Here is a 20771-nt window from a genome sequence, read left to right as displayed (position 1 = left end):
TTAATTATTTGGAAAAAGAAACAGAAAAAAAACAGGAGGAAATATATAATAGGAAATATAGAAATCCAAGAACAAGGAAACCAAAATATAAGTCCAATAAAGTCAGTGATTAAACCCAAGATTTAATCTTTTGATTAAAACAAATATAACACATACAATTTGAAAAAATATTTTAAAATGTTGATTCCCAACTATCCTAATTATTATTCTCATACTCTCAACTTGTGTAAGTTATCAGTGTCTCTCTTCAGTATAATTCAAGGAACTCTGGTCTTCCCACTTTGATCCAATTCACCAGAGCATTTCAAGTTGGCCCCATGGTTTGACTACCAGAGGGCCTCCAAGGGAAATAGGCTGCCGAGGAAATGAGCTTCAGTAAAAGCTTTTACTGAAAAGCTTTTACCATGAGCTCCATCTTCATGGTAGGGCTGGTCTCAGACAAGAGATATGCACCATCAGGTCTTTCCCCAAGACCAACGTCTGGGTGAATGCAGCCAAATTACAGGGGAGGGGGCTTTCCCTTGGTACAGAAGAGTATACTCTGTATGTTACCATCCTGATTTGCTCTACACAAAATGGGTGCTCAATTTTTGAAAGATTGAGTCTTGGCAGAAGGTTGCTTATTCTTGCCTACACCACACTGTCTCAAGAGATTTGGGTTTTCTATCCTTGTGTCATCACCGAAGCACAGAAGCATGGGTGTGAAGCAGGAAACTTAAAGACAAAAGCAGAAATCAGAAAGCAGAAAGAAGGAAGAAGAAAGAAGGCTCCCCACAAACCCCAACCCTTTGAATATGTCCAAATTCATCAAATTGTACAGTAGTAGGTGCAGTTTTTTTGTTTACCAACCCCACCTTAATAAAGCTGTTTAGAAAAAAAAAAAAAAAAAAGGACTATGGACTATATCCAAAATACCGGGATATTTCAGAAATGAAAGCTGATTAAACATAATGATTGGTCTATTAAAAAAAAAAAAGACCATCCCTTCTGTCCCAAGTAATCAAATAACTCAGAATAGTGAATATATAGTTAGCCCTCTCTGCTGCTCATGCGTCGTGCTGAAGACTTCAACTCATTTTTTCTTTAAGCAATAGTATGAAAAAAAAATCACACTTTTTTTAAAAGCTCTATTATTATCCCTTTTTAAATTGCTTACTTTTTAAAATTTTTACTTTTTGAGCCAGAGTCTTCCTCTATTGCCCATGCTGGAGTGCAGTGGTGCAATCATAGCTCACTGCAGCCTGAGCTTCTGGGCTCAGGCCATCCTCCCATTTCAGCCTCCCGAGTTGTTGAGACTACAGGCATATGCCACTATGCCAAGCTGATTTAAAAATATACCTGGCCCTTTTCTACTCTGAAGAAACTGAGGCTTAGAGAGGTTATAAGAACCTTTCTAAAGTGATCCAATCAATGACCCAAGGAGAATTGAAACCCAGGCAGCTAGTGTCCAGCATTCAGCATCCACGCTCTCTCTTACCCCTGGTCTGTATCATGTTTCCAAAGAAAGCAACTTCTACCCTGACAGATCACTCTTGAGAACTCTGACCTTCCTTCCACCCCAGTTAACTTCTCCGCACGGGAGGGGGAGATTTATTTGATTGATGATACATAGAAGAATCATCATCCACTGATCCATGTTCCTGCTTGACCGCAGTCAGCAAAGTTAAAAGTCAGAATACATGGGGCCTCACTCTCCACCCTGCCCCCAGCCCCAAGAGCCTCTCCGTCCCTGGACAAGGAGAAGGCGCAGTTTCCCTCGTGTCTGAGTAAGCATCAGCTCTGCAAATGCAACTCAGCCTTGGGGCCCAACGTTTCAACTTAAGAGAAAATATAAGGTTGCCACCTACTTTGGCTTCAGATTTTAATGTTCTCTCCAGTTCAGTTTCCAAAGCAATTAAGCTGATGAACTCTAGTGAATTCTTGGGTCTAGGTATCAATTAGTTCAGAGCTTTGAAGAGCAAGGATGTGAGTATTATCAGCCTGAAACTCATCCATTCACACCCCACAGTGGGCTTCTGCCCATGCTTCTGGCTCTAAGAAACTAAATCTTGAGACTCCTACATGACACTTTAAAGTGCTGTGAACACATGCCTAGATAAATGTCGGAGAACCCACTAAATAAAGCAATGCTCTATCAATGCACAGGACAGCTACATTCCAGAGACTTCCTCTCTGAAGATTTTTGTAGAATCATGCAGAGGATAACTCTCAAGTAAAGGGGAAATGCTTTCCTTAACTTATTCCTATGTGCATAAGGTTTCATGTCAGCTCATTAGTGCAGTGCCACATAACTCTCCCCTCCCTTTGAGGCAGATGAGCTCCAAACATCTCTCCAGCCAGGCAGAGTTCCTGGAATTATGGGCAAAATATCCAGGTCACATATGAGATAAATTCCCTAGCAGAGGAATAAGATAAAATTTGTCTTAGGATCCTTTCTTATAAACACAGGAAGCATCATAAAAGAATAATTTCAACCCATTTTTACTCAAGGAGATGGGTGAGTTGATGAATTATATTAGGTTTTGACATTTTCTTAACAAGAAACAGATCACTGCAATTAGAAGAGTTTGCAGAGCAATTATTTCACATTGCTAGTTCAGACTGCTTTCACAGAGAGATGGGCGTTTCCCTTAATATGTGGCCATGACAAAGGACAAAATGGGTGTATTTTGAATAGAAGCATGGAAACATGAAGAGGTATATCCTTTGTATACAGTGATTAAAGTGCCTGATGAGCTATTTCTACCAGCAGGGGTGCACATAGGTCTTGACAACTTCATGTTCTGTTTCAGATTTATAACCCATTGAAAATATTTAGAGTTTTAAAACTCCAGGGCCATGATTGTGTCACAGGCTCTTATTCTGAAGCAGCACATTGGAACTCATTTACTGTGTGTGATTTTTATTTTCTAAAGATTCCTCTTCTCTTCTTTCTTCTGTTGTCTCCCTCCTTCCCTCTCTTTCATTTTCTCTTTTATTTTTTAAACAAGGAACCTTGTTCTTTGTCAGAAGGTGATAAAGAAGGCAACAATGACCTTGAATTCCTGTTCACATCCAAATTGTATTGGGATGTAGAACTCAACTCCATCTGGGAGTAGTTCTCTGGTAATGAGAAAATTCATACCAGGCCCTATTTTCAGCCTGAGAGTCCCCTTCCGGCCCCTTGGGAATACGACAGTGGAGAGAGGCCCCCTTAGTGGCACAATCAGCCTCTCATTTCTCCAGAGGGGTTATTTTTGCATATTTCTGGCAGCCTGGCCTCTGACCTATAGCCTGATGTAATAGGGTTCAAGTTAAATAAAGTCAGCAGTTGCCTGACCTATTGTTATGTTTGCCTTTGGTCCTTCTGCAAGCAGAAAACTTGCTTCTCTAGTAATTCTCAACAGGTTAAACCTCTCTTTGGATCTGCTTCTTCTCTGATTTCTGAATTGGTGAGAATGAGCTATGTTAATGGGAAAAGTAGGGAAGGACTGAGATGATAAAGAGAAATTAGGAAATATACTGCAAAAAAAACCCGGCAGAATTAAAGAACTATGGATGAAGAGCCACAGATGTTCACAGAGTCTTCAGGTTCTGAACATGGATGAATATGATGCCGCAATGTGTCAGTTTCAGACACCTCTGCACTGAGAAAGGCTAGAGAATGCTAACTCATCTTTGGAAAGGATCTTAGAAATAATTTAACCTGGCGGTTTCGGAACATTTTTAGCAGCTTGATCTTTTCTTTGAGTCTAACTCAGATTTCCAGTTTATAAAACAGATACAATCAATGCTGCCCTAGATAATACCCCAAAAAGGAGGCTGAGGGCCTATATCACCTCTACCCTCCTTCCCTCACCAAACAGCCTCTGAGATGCCTCCTGAAAGCCCCTGTCTAATCAGCATGGAGCAGAGCCTGAAAACCACTGAGAGCACAGCATGTCCCAAGACAGGAGTCACCTCTGCAGGATCCCTGACTCAGCCGCACTCATGGGAATTCACAGCAGCTTCCTAGCAGCTGAAATTGCCCTGACTTTCACCACCAGAGTGGCTCTTCACCCCCAGAGCCTCTGAAACAAACTTACCCCTCTGTCCATGTGACAACCTTCAAATATAGGACCACAGCCAGTATATCTCCTTGTGGTCTCCACACCCCATTGTTTGCATTCGATTATTTGCTCCTTGAGGTCAGGAGTTGTGTCTGTTTTATCTTCACAGTCTCAGTGCCTAATCCAATAGTGAGTAGTAAGTGCTTAATAAATGTTTGTCCTAGAGAAAGTGGTGATAGCTACGAGATGACACCTGGATGATTAATAATAATTATAAAGACTCCAATTATTAAACTAGGCATTGGGTTCAACAATTTATATACAAAATATATTTCAATTTTTTTGGAAACAATAAGCATTATTAATGCTGTTTAATAGAAGAGGAACTGAGGCTTAGTGTTAACTGACATAGCAGGGCCACACAGCTAGTAAGCAAGAGGAGGGAGTAGGACTTGAGTCCAAGCTTATCTCAGCTTTTAACCACAATGATAGAATCTAGTGGTTGAGGCCAGTGTTGACAGATGTTCAGTAGAGACAAGGGCTGGGGAGGGAAGGAAAGGAAGGAGACACTGTGTAAGCAAGTGGAGGAATCCATAGTTGCTGCTTGGGAAATTGTCCTAATAGATGCACTTCTACCATCACCACCACCCTGAGCTCCATTTCTCTTCTTTCCTCCCTTTTCTCTGTCAGTTCTCATCTTGACCCAGATTTTTTTTCTTCCAATAGTCAATGGGTGGGTACTGTCTGAATTCCTGAAGGGTTTCTGCTACTAGAACATGACCACCCAGAGCTGTCTGCTCTCCAATGGCTTAGCACATCAGCAGCAAAGGAGGCAGGATGCAGGCTGGAGGACATGAGATCACAGATGTATGATACATGTATAAGACAGCCTCTGGCACATGGCAGGTCATCAAGTGATTCGGTGTTCTCCCCCCTTTTAAAATTTCTTCTTGCCAGTTTCCCACAGTCTCTCCTAATTTTCTTCTCTAGAGGCTCTAATTTTGTCTAGGATGGATTTGGCATTCCTGACCATCTGTGGAAAATGATGCCTCCCAGAAGACACCATTCTTTAATACCTTCCTATCTCAATCAGGACAATAAGCTCTCTCTTAAGGCCAACTCCCACCTTCACCCTGTACTTGTACCTTTCCTCATCATCACTGATGCTTCCTCCTTCTCCATTGAGCCCAATGTTAGGATGTGAGGCTTTTGAGCCTCCTTGTTTCATTATTAATGGAGCTTGAGATTTTGTTTCTTGGTTTGGAAGCTATATTTCAAACAAAGGCAGGGGCAGGAAGTGAGATCTGATTTTCTGTCTGGTGCCAAGGCTATGGTTAGATCTTTGAGGCCAATTTCCAAGTGACTTTGGATCGGAGTCAGAATACGTGTTTGAGGTAAATAGAGAAGAGAGCTATCTCTCAAGTGGAGCAATCTCGGAGACTAGTGTCTTGGAGAGACATTTATTGGCTAAATAATAATTCCTTACATATGTTCAGCATTTCACAGCTCACCAAATACTTCTTTATTATCCCATTTGATTCTTGAAACAATGTTCTAGGGTAGCTGGGAAAATACCATTGTTCCCATTTTATACACACTCTGCACTCCTCAGTGAGGAAAGCAGAACTTAATGGGACTTGTTCACAGTCGTTCAACCCTTTAGTGTAAGAACCAGGACTGAAACCGAAGTTTTCTGACTGACTTGTGAAGATCATGTGAATAAGGCAGGTATATAACTCACCTGAGAAAATGTCTTCTGCTTTTATGTATTTAGACAGTGTTAGTCTCTGTCCTCATTTCCTTTCTGAATCCTGGGTCTGTGTCCTTTTTCTCATTCGCCATGCTGGAAAAATAGATAAAAGGAAGTGATTTGGAGAGAAGGAAGAGAAGAACATGGTTCTTGATCTCCAGGGACTTGTTCTAAGACATGCTTCTGAGCCTGAGGTTGATGCTATTGTGAAACCCAGCATGAAGCATAACCTTGTTAGGTCTGACCAGCAGACAGTGGGAGAACAGTCTCTCTTCACTTCTGCTTCCTTTCCTCCCTCCTTTCCCACCCTGCTTTTGTGGTTTGTTAATTATTTGAGGCAAGGGTATTGGAGGTGTCTAGGCTCTGTCTTCTGACTCAGTCTCATCCCTCCCTGGCCCATAAAAATGTCTCAGAGGCGTTGTTGATCTGAGAATATAAGGCAAACCAACCATCTCGCCCTTTCTAGGCTTGCACATGGGTTTCAGAACTGTCCCCCCACAAACCCTCCCTATGATCCCACCCACCCAGCCACTATTGCCAGCCCAACTTACTGGAAATCTCTGTTCCTCTAAAGCAGACATTGGCTTTGTTTCCAGAGCCAGGCAAAATGGAAATGCTTTCTAAGAAAAACACAAACAAGAGAATTACATCCTGATCTGAGCAGTTGGAAATTTCTTCACAGTATAATTTTATTTGTTCCTCATCAAGGATGCTTTATCCCTCTTTCTGCAGAGACTGGCCTGGTAGGTCAAGAAAGTAACTGATACTTATTTTTTTCTCTAGTCATTAAAAAAAATCAAACCTATATAAATTGCTGTCAATTCTGGTGACTTATAGTACAGTTAGAGTTATGGTATCATAAATAAGCTGATGTGATGGTCCTGAAAGAGCTATAGGGTCCCTCTTCTTGAAAGATATTTAAAGATTTGAGAAACTCTGAAGGGCCTCTTGTCTATGGCCCTCACTCCCCTACTTCACCCATAGCTCAGATTATGTTCTTTCGTAGTGTGGTTATTGGATTCCACTCACTGCCACCATCTTTGGATAATGCCATCCAAGAGCATAACTGTTCTCCAAGGTCTAAGTTCTCCAAAAAACCTCTTTGCTTTCCCTTGCCCACTGCAGTCCAGTAAATGCTACATTATTTTAGAGGTGACCTCATTTGACCTTTAAATCATCTTTAAAACTGGCTTTCCCACAGTAAAAGAATTTCAGGCCACAGACTGCAACCATTGTGTTTATCTCACACAATATCGTTTTGAAGGCTTCTGTCAACGTAACTCAAGTTTGAAGCACTAAGCTGGCACTTGATATATGCTGCTGAACAGTCTAACTACAGTATATACTATCTATTATTTTAGTAGCAATGGGAGGTATATGCCAAGCCTTGTTTTAGATGCTACAAATGCCAACGTGCCTATGAACAGTCCAGCCTTAGACTCTAAAGAAGCTCTTACTACATATTCATATTCCAGTTCATAGATCTTTCTCCTAGAATTTGATTTTCAGATTGCTTAATTGTTGTATTATTTCTCAATTTTGTATCCATTTCTGCTTCATCTCTTTCCTTTGTCCTAAACCTTTGGAGGGAATAGCAACAGCAATGGTGAGGAGAAAGAGCCCAAGAAAGGTAGACTTGAATTCTGCTCTTCATTCATTCACTCTGTGATCCCTGACTTATCTCTTTACTTCTCTTATCTCAGTTAATTTATATGTAATATTAGGAGAATAGAAATGCAAGGGGCCCTAGAAATAAAATAATTACTTGTTAAAAACAAATAGTCAAGGATGACTATTGTCCAGGTGTTAGAGATGGAAAGGTAAATCAGATTTGGTCCCTGACCCTTAGGGGCCAAACAGTCTAGCAGGAAAACAATCATGGAGCCTCGAGCTTTTTCCTTGTACCCAGCACATGCCTTAAACTTCGTGAGTGCTGGAGAACCCGATGTTAATTTGGGCATGGGATTTTGAGCTAGTTCTTTTACCATAATTGCTATTTCCAAGTGGAACTGATCGTCTTTCTACTTTCTCTTTCTAGGGGAGAAAGATATATTCTAGTATAGATCCTAGGTCTTCCCACCTGGCCTATAAATTCACTTTGTGATACAGCAGAAAAGGCATAAATTAAAATATTCTCTTCTGTTACTCACAAATTCCATAGTTTTGGATAAGTCATGTCCCTTTTTGTGCCTCATTTTATCCCACTGATAATAAGTGGTTTGAATTAGATGAGTTCTGGGGTCCCTCCTACTTGAACATTCTTTGAGTTGAAGATCGTGGCCACATCACTCAGCCCTGCTACTGGTGCCCAGGCTCTGGCCTTAGGAGTATGTGTCTAAGCTATTTGGTTGTCTCTTTTTCTGCCCCTTCCTCCCTTCAATCCATCCCTAATATCTGTAAACCAGATCCACTGCCTTGGCCTACTATATATATTAGATTGGTGCAAAAGTAATTGCGATTTTTGTCACGAAAAGTAACCGCAAAAACCGCAATTACTTTTGCATCAACATAATACTTCTGCTTCTCAGTTTCTCAGTTCCTTTTTTCTGTCTAGTGCTTTTCTTCTTGAAATTAGAATCATTGTCTCCCTGGATTTTACCAATCCCGCTGAATTGGCAGAGGACTCTCAGTTTGAACCATATCTTGCTCCTGCTAACCTGTTTTCTTCAAGGCTTTGTAGTCTCTATTTTATAAGCAACACCTATGGACTTCTGAAAAAACGACTTGAGAATGCTATTTTTTATGTTTTACATTCAGCTACCTATAAATTACCATGCCTTTGTAGTTCGATCATTTCTATCTGTTCAGGGTTACATAACCTCATTATATGCTACGGACTGAATGTGTTTTTGAAATAAAAGGCAGGGGAAAACTGTCATTAGAGGTAGTAAAATATAAAGCTTTTTTATTTCCTTCACAGTCTCCCTTGACTTGTCATGGTCGTGTTTTTCAATTTGCTATTTCATGTTCTAAATAAAGAAAAATTGAAATGATAAATTACTAGCATAGATTTACCATTCATCTTGATATTGTGCAATGACACTTTTAGATGCAAAATAAGAGTATTTCACTCCTATGAGAAATTGCTGAAATCACACAATTTATACTTCATAGCTTGTACATGCATATATATTTTGCTCTTATCAGAACACTGTAAACACTGCACCAAACCAAGTATTTGTACTTTTCTTCTTAATAATATGCATATTCTATCAACACTCTCTACCTTTGACTTCCTGATGAGTAAGAGGACTGAAAAGAAAAGGCACTATGGTTTGCCCTATCTTTCTCTTTCCTTCTGTGGTATCATTTTCAGTGCAAGTGGTTGACTAATAGAGGAAGTAACATGAGTAATAAAGGATATGACAGAGTCCCTTGCTAATTCTTGTTTCTTAGAATGTCCTGCCCTCTTTCTGGCTTGAATGAAAAATGTGGCCTCCTGGGACTGTCAGTGGTGTGGTCCCCACATCCTTAGTCATACACATAACATGCTTACCTTGTACTTGCTTTGAGTCCCCTCTGAGCTCCCGTGCATTGCAGATTCATCAGAATCCTGTGCTCATGGGATTTTATGAACACTATATGCAAATAGGACAGTAAGAAATGTCAGTAAACGCTTTTATTGTAGCTATCTCCTCTGCTCCTGCACATGCTCTATAGTATCATTGGACCTCACTTACAAAACACAAATACAAAAACAAAATTACTAAGAAATACCAAGAATTTTAATTTCAAGATGGCAACAGAGTATTAAACCAAAGATGAATTCGTTCTGAGTGTGGGGTTTGCGAGATGGCAGAGGTGGCACTCCCAGGAGCTTGTCTTGGCCAAGTCACACCCTTGAGTCCATTGGAACCTGAATCTCACCCTACTTTGCTATGCTATACTGACTCCAGCTGAATTCAAGGAGTTACAGTTTGAGACTCTCCAGACTCTAGTGGCCATCCCACTTGTGGTGAGTAGCTTTAAATAAAATATGCTCACAAATTATTTAATATACTTTCCTTTAAGAAATGGAGCATGCATCCCAGGGATGAAGCCCACTTGATCATGGTGTATAAGCTTTTTGATGTGCTGCTGGATTTGGTTTGCCAGTATTTTATTGAGGATTTTTGCATCAATGTTCATCAAGGATATTGGTCTGAAATTCTCTTTTTTGGTTATGTCTCTGCCAGGCTTTGGTATCAGGGCGATGCTGGCCTTGTAAAATGTGTTAGGGAGGATTCCTTCTTTTTCTATCGATTGGAATAGTTTCAGAAGGAATGGTACCAGTTCCTCCTCGTACCTCTGGTAGAATTCGGCTGTGAATCCATCAGGTCCTGGACTCTTTTTGGTTGATAAGCTATTGATTATTGCCACAATTTCAGAGCCTGTTATTGGTCTATTCAGAGATTCAACTTCTTCCTGGTTTAGTCTTGGGAGGGTGTATTTGCGAGGAATTTATCCATTTCTTCTAGATTTTCTAGTTTATTTGCGTAGAGGTGTTTGTAGTATTCTCTGATGGTAGATTGTATTTCTGTGGGATCGGTGGTGATAACCCCTTTTTCATTTTTTATTGCTTCTATTTGATTCTTCTCTCTTTTCTTCTTTATTAGTCTTGCTAGCGGTCCATCAATTTTGTTGATCTTTTCAAAAAACCAGCTCCTGGATTCATTAATTTTTTGAAGGGTTTTTTGTGTCTCTATTTCCTTCAGTTCTGCTCTGATTTTAGTTATTTCTAGCCTTCTGCTAGCTTTTGAATGTGTTTGCTCTTGCTTTTCTAGTTCTTTTAATTGTTATGTTAGGGTGTCAATTTTGGATCTTCCCTGCTTTCTCTTGTGGGCATTTAGTGCTATAAATTTCCCTCTACACACTGCTTTGAATGTGTCTCAGAGATTCTGGTATGTTGTGTCTTTGTTCTCATTGGTTTCAAACAACATCTTTATTTCTGCCTTCATTTCGTTATGTACCCAGTAGTCATTCAGGAGCAGGTTGTTCAGTTTCCATGTAGTTGAGCGGTTTTGAGTGAGTTTCTTAATCCTGAGTTCTAGTTTGATTGCACTGTGGTCTGAGAGACAGTTTGTTATAATTTCTGTTCTTTTACATTTGCTGAGGAGAGCTTTACTTCCAACTATGTGGTCAATTTTGGAATAGGTGTGGTGCGGTGCTGAAAAAATGTATATTCTGTTGATTTGGGGTGGAGAGTTTTGTAGATGTCTATTAGGTCCACTTTGTGCAGAGCTGAGTTCAATTCCTGGATATCCTTGTTAACTTTCTGTCTTGTTGATCTGTCTAATGTTGAAAGTGGGGTGTTAAAATCTCCCATTATTATTGTGTGGGAGTTTAAGTCCCTTTGTAGTCTTCATCCCTGGGATGCAAGGCTGGTTCAACATACGCAAATCAATAAATGTAATCCAGCATATAAACAGAATCAAAGACAAAAACCACATGATTATCTCAATATATGCAGAAAAGGCCTTTGAAAAAATTCAACAACCCTTCATGCTAAAAAAACTCAATAAATTAGGTATTGATGGAACGTATCTCAAAATCATAAGAGCTATCTATGACAAACCCACAGCCAATATCATACTGAATGGGCAAAAACTGGAAGCATTCCCTTTGAAAACGGGCACAAGACAGGGATGCCCTCTCTCACCACTCCTATTCAACATAGTGCTGGACGTTCTGGCCAGGGCAATCAGGCAGGAGAAGGAAATAAAGGGTATTCAATTAGGAAAAGAGGAAGTCAAATTGTCCCTGTTTGCAGATGACATGATCGTATATCTAGAAAACCCCATTGTCTTAGCCCAAAATCTCCTTAAGCTGATTAGCAACTTCAGCAAAGTCTCAGGATACAAAATCAATGTACAAAAATCACAAGCATTCTTTTACACCAATCACAGACAAACAGAGAGCCAAATCATGAGTGAACTCCCATTCACAATTGCTTCAAAGAGAATAAAATACCTAGGAATCCAACTTACAAGGGATGTGAAGGACCTCTTCAAGGAGAACTACAAACCACTGCTCAATGAAATAAAAGAGGATACAAACAAATGGAAGAACATTCCATGCTCATGGGTTGGAAGAATCAATATCGTGAAAATGGCCATACTGCCCAAGGTAATTTATAGATTCAATGCCATCCCCATCAAGCTACCAATGACTTTCTTCACAGAATTGGAAAAAACTACTTTGAAGTTCATATGGAACCAAAAAAGAGCCTGCATCGCCAAGTCAATCCTAAGCCAAAAGAACAAAGCTGGAGGCATCACGCTACCTGACTTCAAACTATACTACAAAGCCACAGTAACCAAAACAGCATGGTACTGGTACCACAACAGAGACATAGATCAATGGAACAGAATAGAGCCCTCAGAAATGATGCCTCATATCTACAACTATCTGATCTTTGACAAACCTGACAAAAACAAGAAATGGGGAAAGGATTCCCTATTTAATAAATGGTGCTGGGAAAACTGGCTAGCTGTATGTAGAAAGCTGAAACTGGATCCCTTCCTTACACCTTATACAAAAATTAATTCAAGATGGATTAAAGACTTACATGTTAGACCTAAAACCATAAAATCCCTAGAAGAAAACCTAGGCAATACCATTCAGGACATAGGCATGGGCAAGGACTTCATGTCTAAAACACCAAAAGCAATGGCAACAAAAGCCAAAATTGACAAATGGGATCTCATTAAACTAAAGAGCTTCTGCACAGCAAAAGAAACTACCATCAGAGTGAACAGGCAACCTACAGAATGGGAGTAAATTTTCACAACGTACTCATCTGACAAAGGGCTACTATCCAGAATCTACAATGAACTCAAATTTACAAGAAAAAAACAACCCCATCAAAAAGTGGGCGAAGGACATGAACAGACACTTCTCAAAAGAAGATATTTATGCAGCCAAAAAAACACATGAAAAAATGCTCATCATCACTGGCCATCAGAGAAATGCAAATCAAAACCACAGTGAGATACCATCTCACACCAGTTAGAATGGCCATCATTAAAAAGTCAGGAAACAACAGGTGCTGGAGAGGATGTGGAGAAATAGAAACACTTTTACACTGTTGGTGGGACTGTGAACTAGTTCAACCATTGTGGAAGTCAGTGTGGTGATTCCTCAGGATCTAGAACTAGAAATACCATTTGACCCAGCCATCCCATTACTGGGTATATACCCAAAGGACTATAAATCATGCTGCTCTAAAGACACATGCACATGTATGTTTATTGCGGCACTATTCACAATAGCAAAGACTTGGAACCAACCCAAATGTCCAACAACGATAGACTGGATTAAGAAAATGTGGCACATATACACCATGGAATACTATGCAGCCATAAAAAATGATGAGTTCATGTCCTTTGTAGGGACATGGATGAAACTGGAAACCATCATTCTCAGTAAACTATCGCAAGGACAAAAAACCAAACACCGCATGTTCTCACTCATAGGTGGGAATTGAACAATGAGAACTCATGGACACAGGAAGGGGAACATCACACTCCGGGGACTGTTGTGGGTTGGGGGGAGGGGGGAAGGACAGCATTAGGAGATATACCTAATGCTAAATGACGAGTTAATGGGTGCAGCAAACCAACATGGCACATGGATACATATGTAACAAACCTGCACATTGTGCACATGTACCCTAAAACCTAAAGTATAATAATAAAAATAATAATAAGAAAGAAAGAAAGAAAGAAAGAAAAGAAAGAAAGAAAAATGGAGCTTAATTCCTTCCAAGTATGGACTATTTTTAGTGACTTACCTCTAAAAAATATTATAGGGCAAAAGTGGTGAAGTATGACTTCCAAAAATTGATCTTGGAAGATATTGCATCTTCCATCTTCCTGTCTCTCCTAGATCACTTGCTCTGGGGGAGGACATCTGCCATATCATGAGGACCCACAACCATCCCATGGAGGGTGCCACATGCAGAGCAGCTGCTAGTGGTCAGTGAGGAACCGAGGCTTCTTGCCAATGGCCACGTGAGTGAGCCATCTTGCAAACAGAGCCCCTAACCCCAGTTAAGCCCTTCAGGCAACTGCAGCTTGGTCAAGTCTTAACTGCAAACTCATGAGAGACCCCAGGCCATAGCCACCAGCTAAGCTGCTCTTGAATTCCTGACTCAGAAACTTTGAGATCGTGAATCTTTGTTGTTTTAGGCCTCCAACCTTAGGGGTAATTGGTTATGCAGCAATAGATAACTAATATACCACTATTTTCAAGCAGGAGTATAAGCTTGGTACAACCGGAACACCAAAGTATATCTAAGAGTTTTCTTGGCCATGTTAGGAAGTCTCAGAAGACCTCAAAATGAAAAGCAGACAAGCCTCTACTCATAGAGTGCACATTAGGCAGATATAATGTTTAGTTTTTCTAGATGCTTTACTTTTTAGGCACTGTACAGTAAAACCAGGGCTTATTTCCTTGCCTTGATAACTGGTGAATGACATTGGATGCCACTCTCACCCCCATATGCTTACCAAAGGGAGAAGAGTTGCTCACCTGATTGGTGGGAGTCATAGCAAATGATATAGGTCCCTGTGCCACAATTCCACCAGGCTCAGACCTCACTTGTCATTTGGAGGAGCAATTTTGAATCACATTCTCCACTGTTCCTTGCAGGCCCCCAGCAGTAGTAACCCACTGCTATGCACAGTGAAAATCAGCTCAATTAGCCTTGTGCATGCTTCCTCCCGTCTCTACTTCACTCCCCTTTCTTTTCCCACTAACTTCCTGTGATCACCTCTTGGGGACCTTGGTGAGAGCAGTGGACCAAACCAAGACAGTTGTTCGGTATGGTGTTTTGGGGTGGGGCATGCTTTACAAGTTGGTGAGATTACTATCCCCTAAAAAGGGAGGAAGCAGAGATATCCCTCCCAACTCTTGCTTCTCTTATTTGGCAGTCTGACTTATCAGGCAGGCTAAATGGCCTAGACTAGTTCAGGCCCTAAGGCAAAAATGTGTTTTTTTCTTGTTGGCCATGACATTATTTTTTTCTTGTCACTTAGGAGAATGCTTTAGGCTGGCTTTTTCTTACAATACCGATGCTAAGTCTCCACCTTAAGTCTGGAAGTTAATTAGAAGAAAGAGAAGCAGAGGCGTATGAAGGAACTAGCAACATAGAGGTGCCTAAAATGCGGCCAGGGATGAACTGTAACTACACAAAGGCTGGCATTAAAAAGTACAGCCCCACATGAAAGACTGGTCCTATTGTCCTTAGCAGGTGGTCTGGGCTGCTAGCTTGGCCGTTCAGGGATAGTTTGTGCCCCTAGGCAAGAGGCAAATGGTATTGTGGTTAAGGATGAAATTGGATTATAAGTAAAGGATATTAATTTCGGAAACAGCTGGAATTGACAGGGCAGGTTATTGGGGCTGGCTTTAGCAGCTTTGGGGCCCAGCAATTTTGAAGTAGCTATTTTATCTGTTGATTTTAGCAGTATTGACAGTGACCATTGGGTTTATCAAGAATGGAATCATCTAGGGAAGAGGCACTTGAGAAAGCAGGTATCTGATATTGATGAGGATGGAGGTCAAAGGGGTGTTTTTTGTCTACCTGAGAGTACTGAGGAAGCTTCCCTTCTCCGGAGTCTTCTGGTTGTGTGCAGAGAGGGTGTCACTGTTAACTGAGCCAGCAAAGGCTCCTCCCCAGACAGGCTATTTCTCAAGCATGGCTGTAGGCCTCGAGGCTTGAAGCTCCTTCAGGTCTCTATAGTGTGACATTTTTGATGGTGAGGCACTGGCCTGAGTTTTCTCCTCCATCCTGCCCTGAAGCAGGGGTGAAGAACTGTCAGATTTTTTAGGGTATAGGGAGGAAACTTTCATGTCGTGCCCATGTAAGTCTAGAGAGGTAGAACTTTCTACCAACATATTTAAAAGGGGAATTCTTACCCTCCATCTTTTTTGGTATGTGTGGGAGCCTGAAACTCGGACGACTGTATTTCCTGGTTGTTTAGTACTAAGGCACTGGAGATCACTGACTGCTCAGCCATGGCACGACCTCTTGTCTCTTTTGCTCCCTAGCCCCACCCCACCCTGTGATCAGGTACAGGGGTGATGTGCTTGAGCTTCATGTAGTATCTCCCAGGTCACTTAGGTGAGGAGCTTGACATTTCCCATGTCTTTGCCTCTAGCTGACCCTTCTGTGCAGATTAGCTATATTTAACAAGAAAGGAGTAGGAAGCCCCTACTTTGGATATGGGCCTTGGTTCTCCAATCTAACCATTTCTAGAAATGGATGCTGAGAAGTGAAATTTGAGGCTGTTATATAAATACAAACATATGTAACATACTGCATGTATATTCATATACATATATAAATTTTTCTGATCAATTTGAAAGTTGCCGATAGGATGCTACTTTATTCCTAAACACTACTAATGCTACAGTACATATTTATTAAAAAGAAGCACATTCTTTTACATAACCACAAGATAATTATCAAAATCAGGAAAGTAGTATTGATGCATTATAGCTATATTCAAATCCTCAGGGCTTATTTGTATTTTTCCACATGTACTAATAATATTTTAATGGCAACAGAAAATTCTGCTTTGCTTTCAGTTGCTGTCCCTGTTTAGGCTGCTTTAATTTAGTACAGTCCCTCAGTCTTTTTTGTCTATCATGACATTGACAACTGTAAAGAATGCAAGCCTTGGTTATTTGATAGATGGTCACCTAAGTTGGTTTGGTTTGATGTTTCCTCTTGATTAGATTTAGGTTCTGAGATTTTGGCAAGAATATCACAGAAGTGATACGTTCTTCTCAGTGCATGATATCAGGGGACGTATGGTATCTTATTTGTCTCATTTCTGGTGATGGGAATTTTGATCACTTGATTAAGGTGGTGTCTACCCAGTTTCCTCAATAATAAAATTACTAGTTAGTTAGCTAATAATTAATGAGAATCTTGTGGAAGGGTACCTTAAGATTATGTAAGTATCTTGTTATTCCTTAAACTTCCAGCTGCTAGTTTTAGCATCCATTGAAGATTTTTGCCTAAATCAATTGTTATTATAATGGTTACCAAAGAGTGACATTTTAATTGACCCCTGGAATTATTTCTATGATTATTGGTTGGCTTTCTACTATAAGAAAGAACATTTCCTTATCACCTGTTTTCTTATTTATTCATTCATTTATCCATTTATATCATGAATTTTATTTTTTCTGTGAATTGTGTTTCTTTTACTGTGAATTGTATTTCTTTACTATGCTTATTTATTTTGATTCGCAAATTATCCAGGTTTGTTCAGTCTAAGCCCTTTCAAGCTGGTTCCTGTGTCTATTTGACATATCTACATCATTCTTTTAACATGTGCTCACTTTTCTGGCACACCACCATATTCTCAATTAATCTTGCATTTTTCCAGAATCAGCCATTTCTCAAAAGGGCTTGATTCCTTTTAGTGGCAAATGTCATTTTGGTTGATTGCTACAGGGTGCCATTGTTTCTAGGGCCTGTCAGCAGAGACAGACAGCAGATATGTATACACACATACACTCATATATGCAAATTTATGTGTATACGTATGTAATATCCATGTCTATATCTGCAAGTATACCTCAAAGATATTGTACAATAAAGCGAATATTACTATAAAGCAAGTCACATAAACTTTTTGGTTTTCTAATGCATATAAAAATTGTTTACACTATACTATAGTCTCTTGAGTGTGTGATAGCATTATGTCTAAAAAAAGTATATACCTTAATTAAACCATACTTTATTGCTAAAAAAATCCTAACAATCATCTGAGTCTTCAGTGAGTTGCAATTTTTTTGCTGATGGGGATTCTTGCTTCATTTTTGATGGCCGTTTACTGATAAGGCCGATTTGTTGCAAGAATAGGGTGGCTATGGCAATTTCTTCAAATAAGGTAACAATGGAGTTTGCCACGTTGACTGACTCTTCCTTTCAGAAAAGATTTCTCTGTAGCACACGATGCTGTTTGATAGCATTTTACCCACAAAAGAACTTCTTTCAAAATTGGAGTCACTCCTCTCAAACCCTGACACTGCTTTATCAACTAAGATTATGTAATATTCTAAATTCTTTGTTTGATTTCAACAGTGTTCACAGCATCTCCTCAGGAGTAAATGTCATATCAATAAACCACTTTATTTGTTTATCCATAAGAAGCAACTCCTCATCCATTCAAGCTTGATCCATTCAAGTTTAAGATTGCAGCAATTCACATCTTCAGGTTCTACATCTAACTCTAGTTCTCTTGCTGTTTCCACTGAATCTTCGATTACTTCCTCCACCTAAGTCTTAAACTCCTCCTCAAAGTCATCCATGAGGGTTTGGAATCAGTTCTTCCAAACTCCTGTTAAGGTTGCTATTTTGACCTTTTCCCATGAACCACAAATGTTGTTAATGGCGTCTAGAATGGTGACTTTTTGCCAGAAGGTTTTTGATTTACTTTGCCCAGATTAATCACAGGAATCACTATGTATGACTCAGCTATCTCCTTACAAAATTATTTCTTAAATAATAAAACTTGAAATTTGAAATGGCTCCTTAAGCCATGGGCTGCAGAATGCATGTTGTGTAGGCAGGCATGAAAACAGCATTAATCTTTTTGTACATCTCCATCAGAGCTCTTGTATGACCAGGTACATTGTCAGTGTGCATTAATATTTAGAAAGGAATCTTTTTTTTCTAAGCAGGAAGTCTCAACAGTGGGCTTAAAATATACAGTAAACCATGCTGTAAACAGACCTGTCATCTAGGTGGTGGTGTTACATTTATAGAGCACAGGCAGAGCAGATTAACATAATTTTTAAGGGACCTAGAATTTTCAGAATGGTCAATGAGCATTGGCTTCAACTTTAAGTCACCAGCTGCATTAGGCCCTAACAGAAGAATCAGCCTGTCTTTTTCTTTTTTCTTTTCTTTTTTTTTTGAGATGGAGTCTCACCCTGTCGCCCAGACTGGAGTGCAGTGGCGCAATCTCAGCTCACTGCGACCTCCACCTCCTGGGTTCAAGCAATTCTCTGCCTCAGCCTCTCGAGTAGCTGGGATTATGGGCACCCGCCACCCATACCCGGCTAATTTTTATATTTTTAGTAGAGTTGGGGTTTCACCATCTTGGCCAGGCTGGTCTTGAACTCCTGACCTTGTGATCCACCCTCCAAAGTGCTGGGATCACAGGCATGAGCTACCACACCCGACCAACTTTTGAAGCTTTGAAGCATTTACTTCTCTCTGGCTATAAAAGCCTTAGATGGATGGCATCTCCTAATATAAGGCTGTTTTGTCTACCCTGAAAATCTGTTATTTAGTGTAGCCACCTTTATCAATGTTCTTAGCCAGATCTTCTTAAAATAAGACAGGAATGAAGATCTTCCAGATAACTGGGTGTAGCTTCTCTGTCGGCACTTGTTGCTTCACCTTGTACTTTTATGTTATGGAGACCTTCTTTCTTAAACTTCAGGAAACAACCTCTGCTAGCTTCTTTTGTAGCTTCTTCACTTCTCTCAGCCCTCATAGAATGGAAGAGAGTTAGGGCCTGACTTAATGAAATGCTGTGGCTGGTTCTATCTTCTATCCAGAACACTAAAACTTTCTCCATATCAGCAATAAAGTTGTTTCACTTTGTTATTATTTGTGTGCTCAGTGAAATAGCACTTTTAATTTCCTTCAAGAACTTTTCTTTTGCATGAGCAACTTAACTGTTTGGCATAAGAAGCCTAGCTTTTAGCCTATCTGGGCTTTGGACATGCCTTCCTCACTAAAGGTGAACACTGGTAGCTTTTGATTTAAAGTGAGAGACCTTGACTGTTCCTTGCATTTGAACACTTAGAGGCCATTATTGGGTTATTCACTGTCCTGATTTCAATATCGTGGTGTCTCAAGAAACAGGAGGCCCTAGGAGAGGGAGAGAGGGGGGGGAACGGCCAGTCAGTGGAGCAATATGCAACATTTGCATATGCAAATACTTATTGCATATGCAAATATTTATTGATTAAGTTTATTGATTATTAACAGAACATATGCAACGTTTATTGATTAAGTTCACCTTCTTAAATGGGCACAATTAGTGGTGGCTCAAAACAATTACAATAGTAACATCAAAGATCACTGATTGCAGATCACCATAACAGTTTTAATGACAATAAAGTTGAAATATTGTGAGAATTACCAAAGTGTGACACAGAGACATGAAGTTAGTTCAGAGTACTGAAAAAAGTAGGGCCAATAGACTTGCTGGATGCAGGGTTGCCACAAACCCCAAATTTATAAAACACACTGTCTGTGAAGTACAATAAAGCAAAAGGCAATAAAATGAGATGTGCCTGTACATAATCTGTATCTATATAGTTATAGATTTCCATATTTCTAAATCTATAGTTATAGGTTTCTATGTATTATTTCATTATATTATATAGATTTCTATATATTATTTTATTACCACCCAGGTATAGTAAAAACTATTTGCTTCCATTGATACCTTCAATTCTAATTCAGTGGCGTGGGATTCATGCTACCCTTCCCGTTTCCATAGTTGGAGCTCCCTTATCCAACAGCAAGAAACACAACAGCCATTTTCCACAGTACATTTACCTATTTACTCAACACACAAAAAGTATTTTCAAAATTGCTAACCCATGCCTCTTTGAATAAAAGAAGCCTACTAACTAGAGGTCAATATATTTTAGAGGCTGTGTTTTTCCCTTTAGTCTAAGGACATATAGTTTAAATACTATGCTCAGAAATTATTCGGGTTAGGTTTTCTTTCCCAATTTAGTATAGTTGTATCGTTCATTTGGTATTTCACTTAGCTCATTTGCTTTTGTTTGATTTACATTTTTGGAATTTTTTTCTTCCTCGTTCTTGCGTTTTTTTTTTTTTTTAATTGGTGAAATGTTACGAAAAATTCCAAAAGTCACAACAGTACAATAGACATGTGCAAAAAGTGTCATTCTCCCTGTTCCATCTATTCTTCACACTTCCTCTCACTCACATTTTATTGGTAATAGTG

General features: G+C 39.7%; 1 long non-coding RNA gene across 1 annotated transcript; it reads right to left on the bottom strand.

The window, feature by feature from the left end:
- Positions 1 to 4442: 4442 nt before the first annotated feature.
- Positions 4443 to 9345, bottom strand: LOC131380883 (uncharacterized). Its single transcript, XR_009209165.1, has 4 exons — positions 9275 to 9345; positions 6330 to 6398; positions 5770 to 5871; positions 4443 to 4569 (listed from the first exon to the last, which is right to left on the bottom strand). It is a non-coding gene; the product is annotated as an uncharacterized LOC131380883 (long non-coding RNA).
- Between the last annotated feature and the right edge of the window lie 11426 nt (positions 9346 to 20771).

Source organism: Hylobates moloch, unplaced genomic scaffold (genome assembly GCF_009828535.3).
Source record: "Hylobates moloch isolate HMO894 unplaced genomic scaffold, HMol_V3 SCAFFOLD_1, whole genome shotgun sequence".
Lineage (NCBI taxonomy): Eukaryota > Metazoa > Chordata > Mammalia > Primates > Hylobatidae > Hylobates > Hylobates moloch.
The sequence above is the reverse complement of the archived record's forward strand: the minus strand, read 5'-3'. Positions and strand labels throughout refer to the sequence as shown.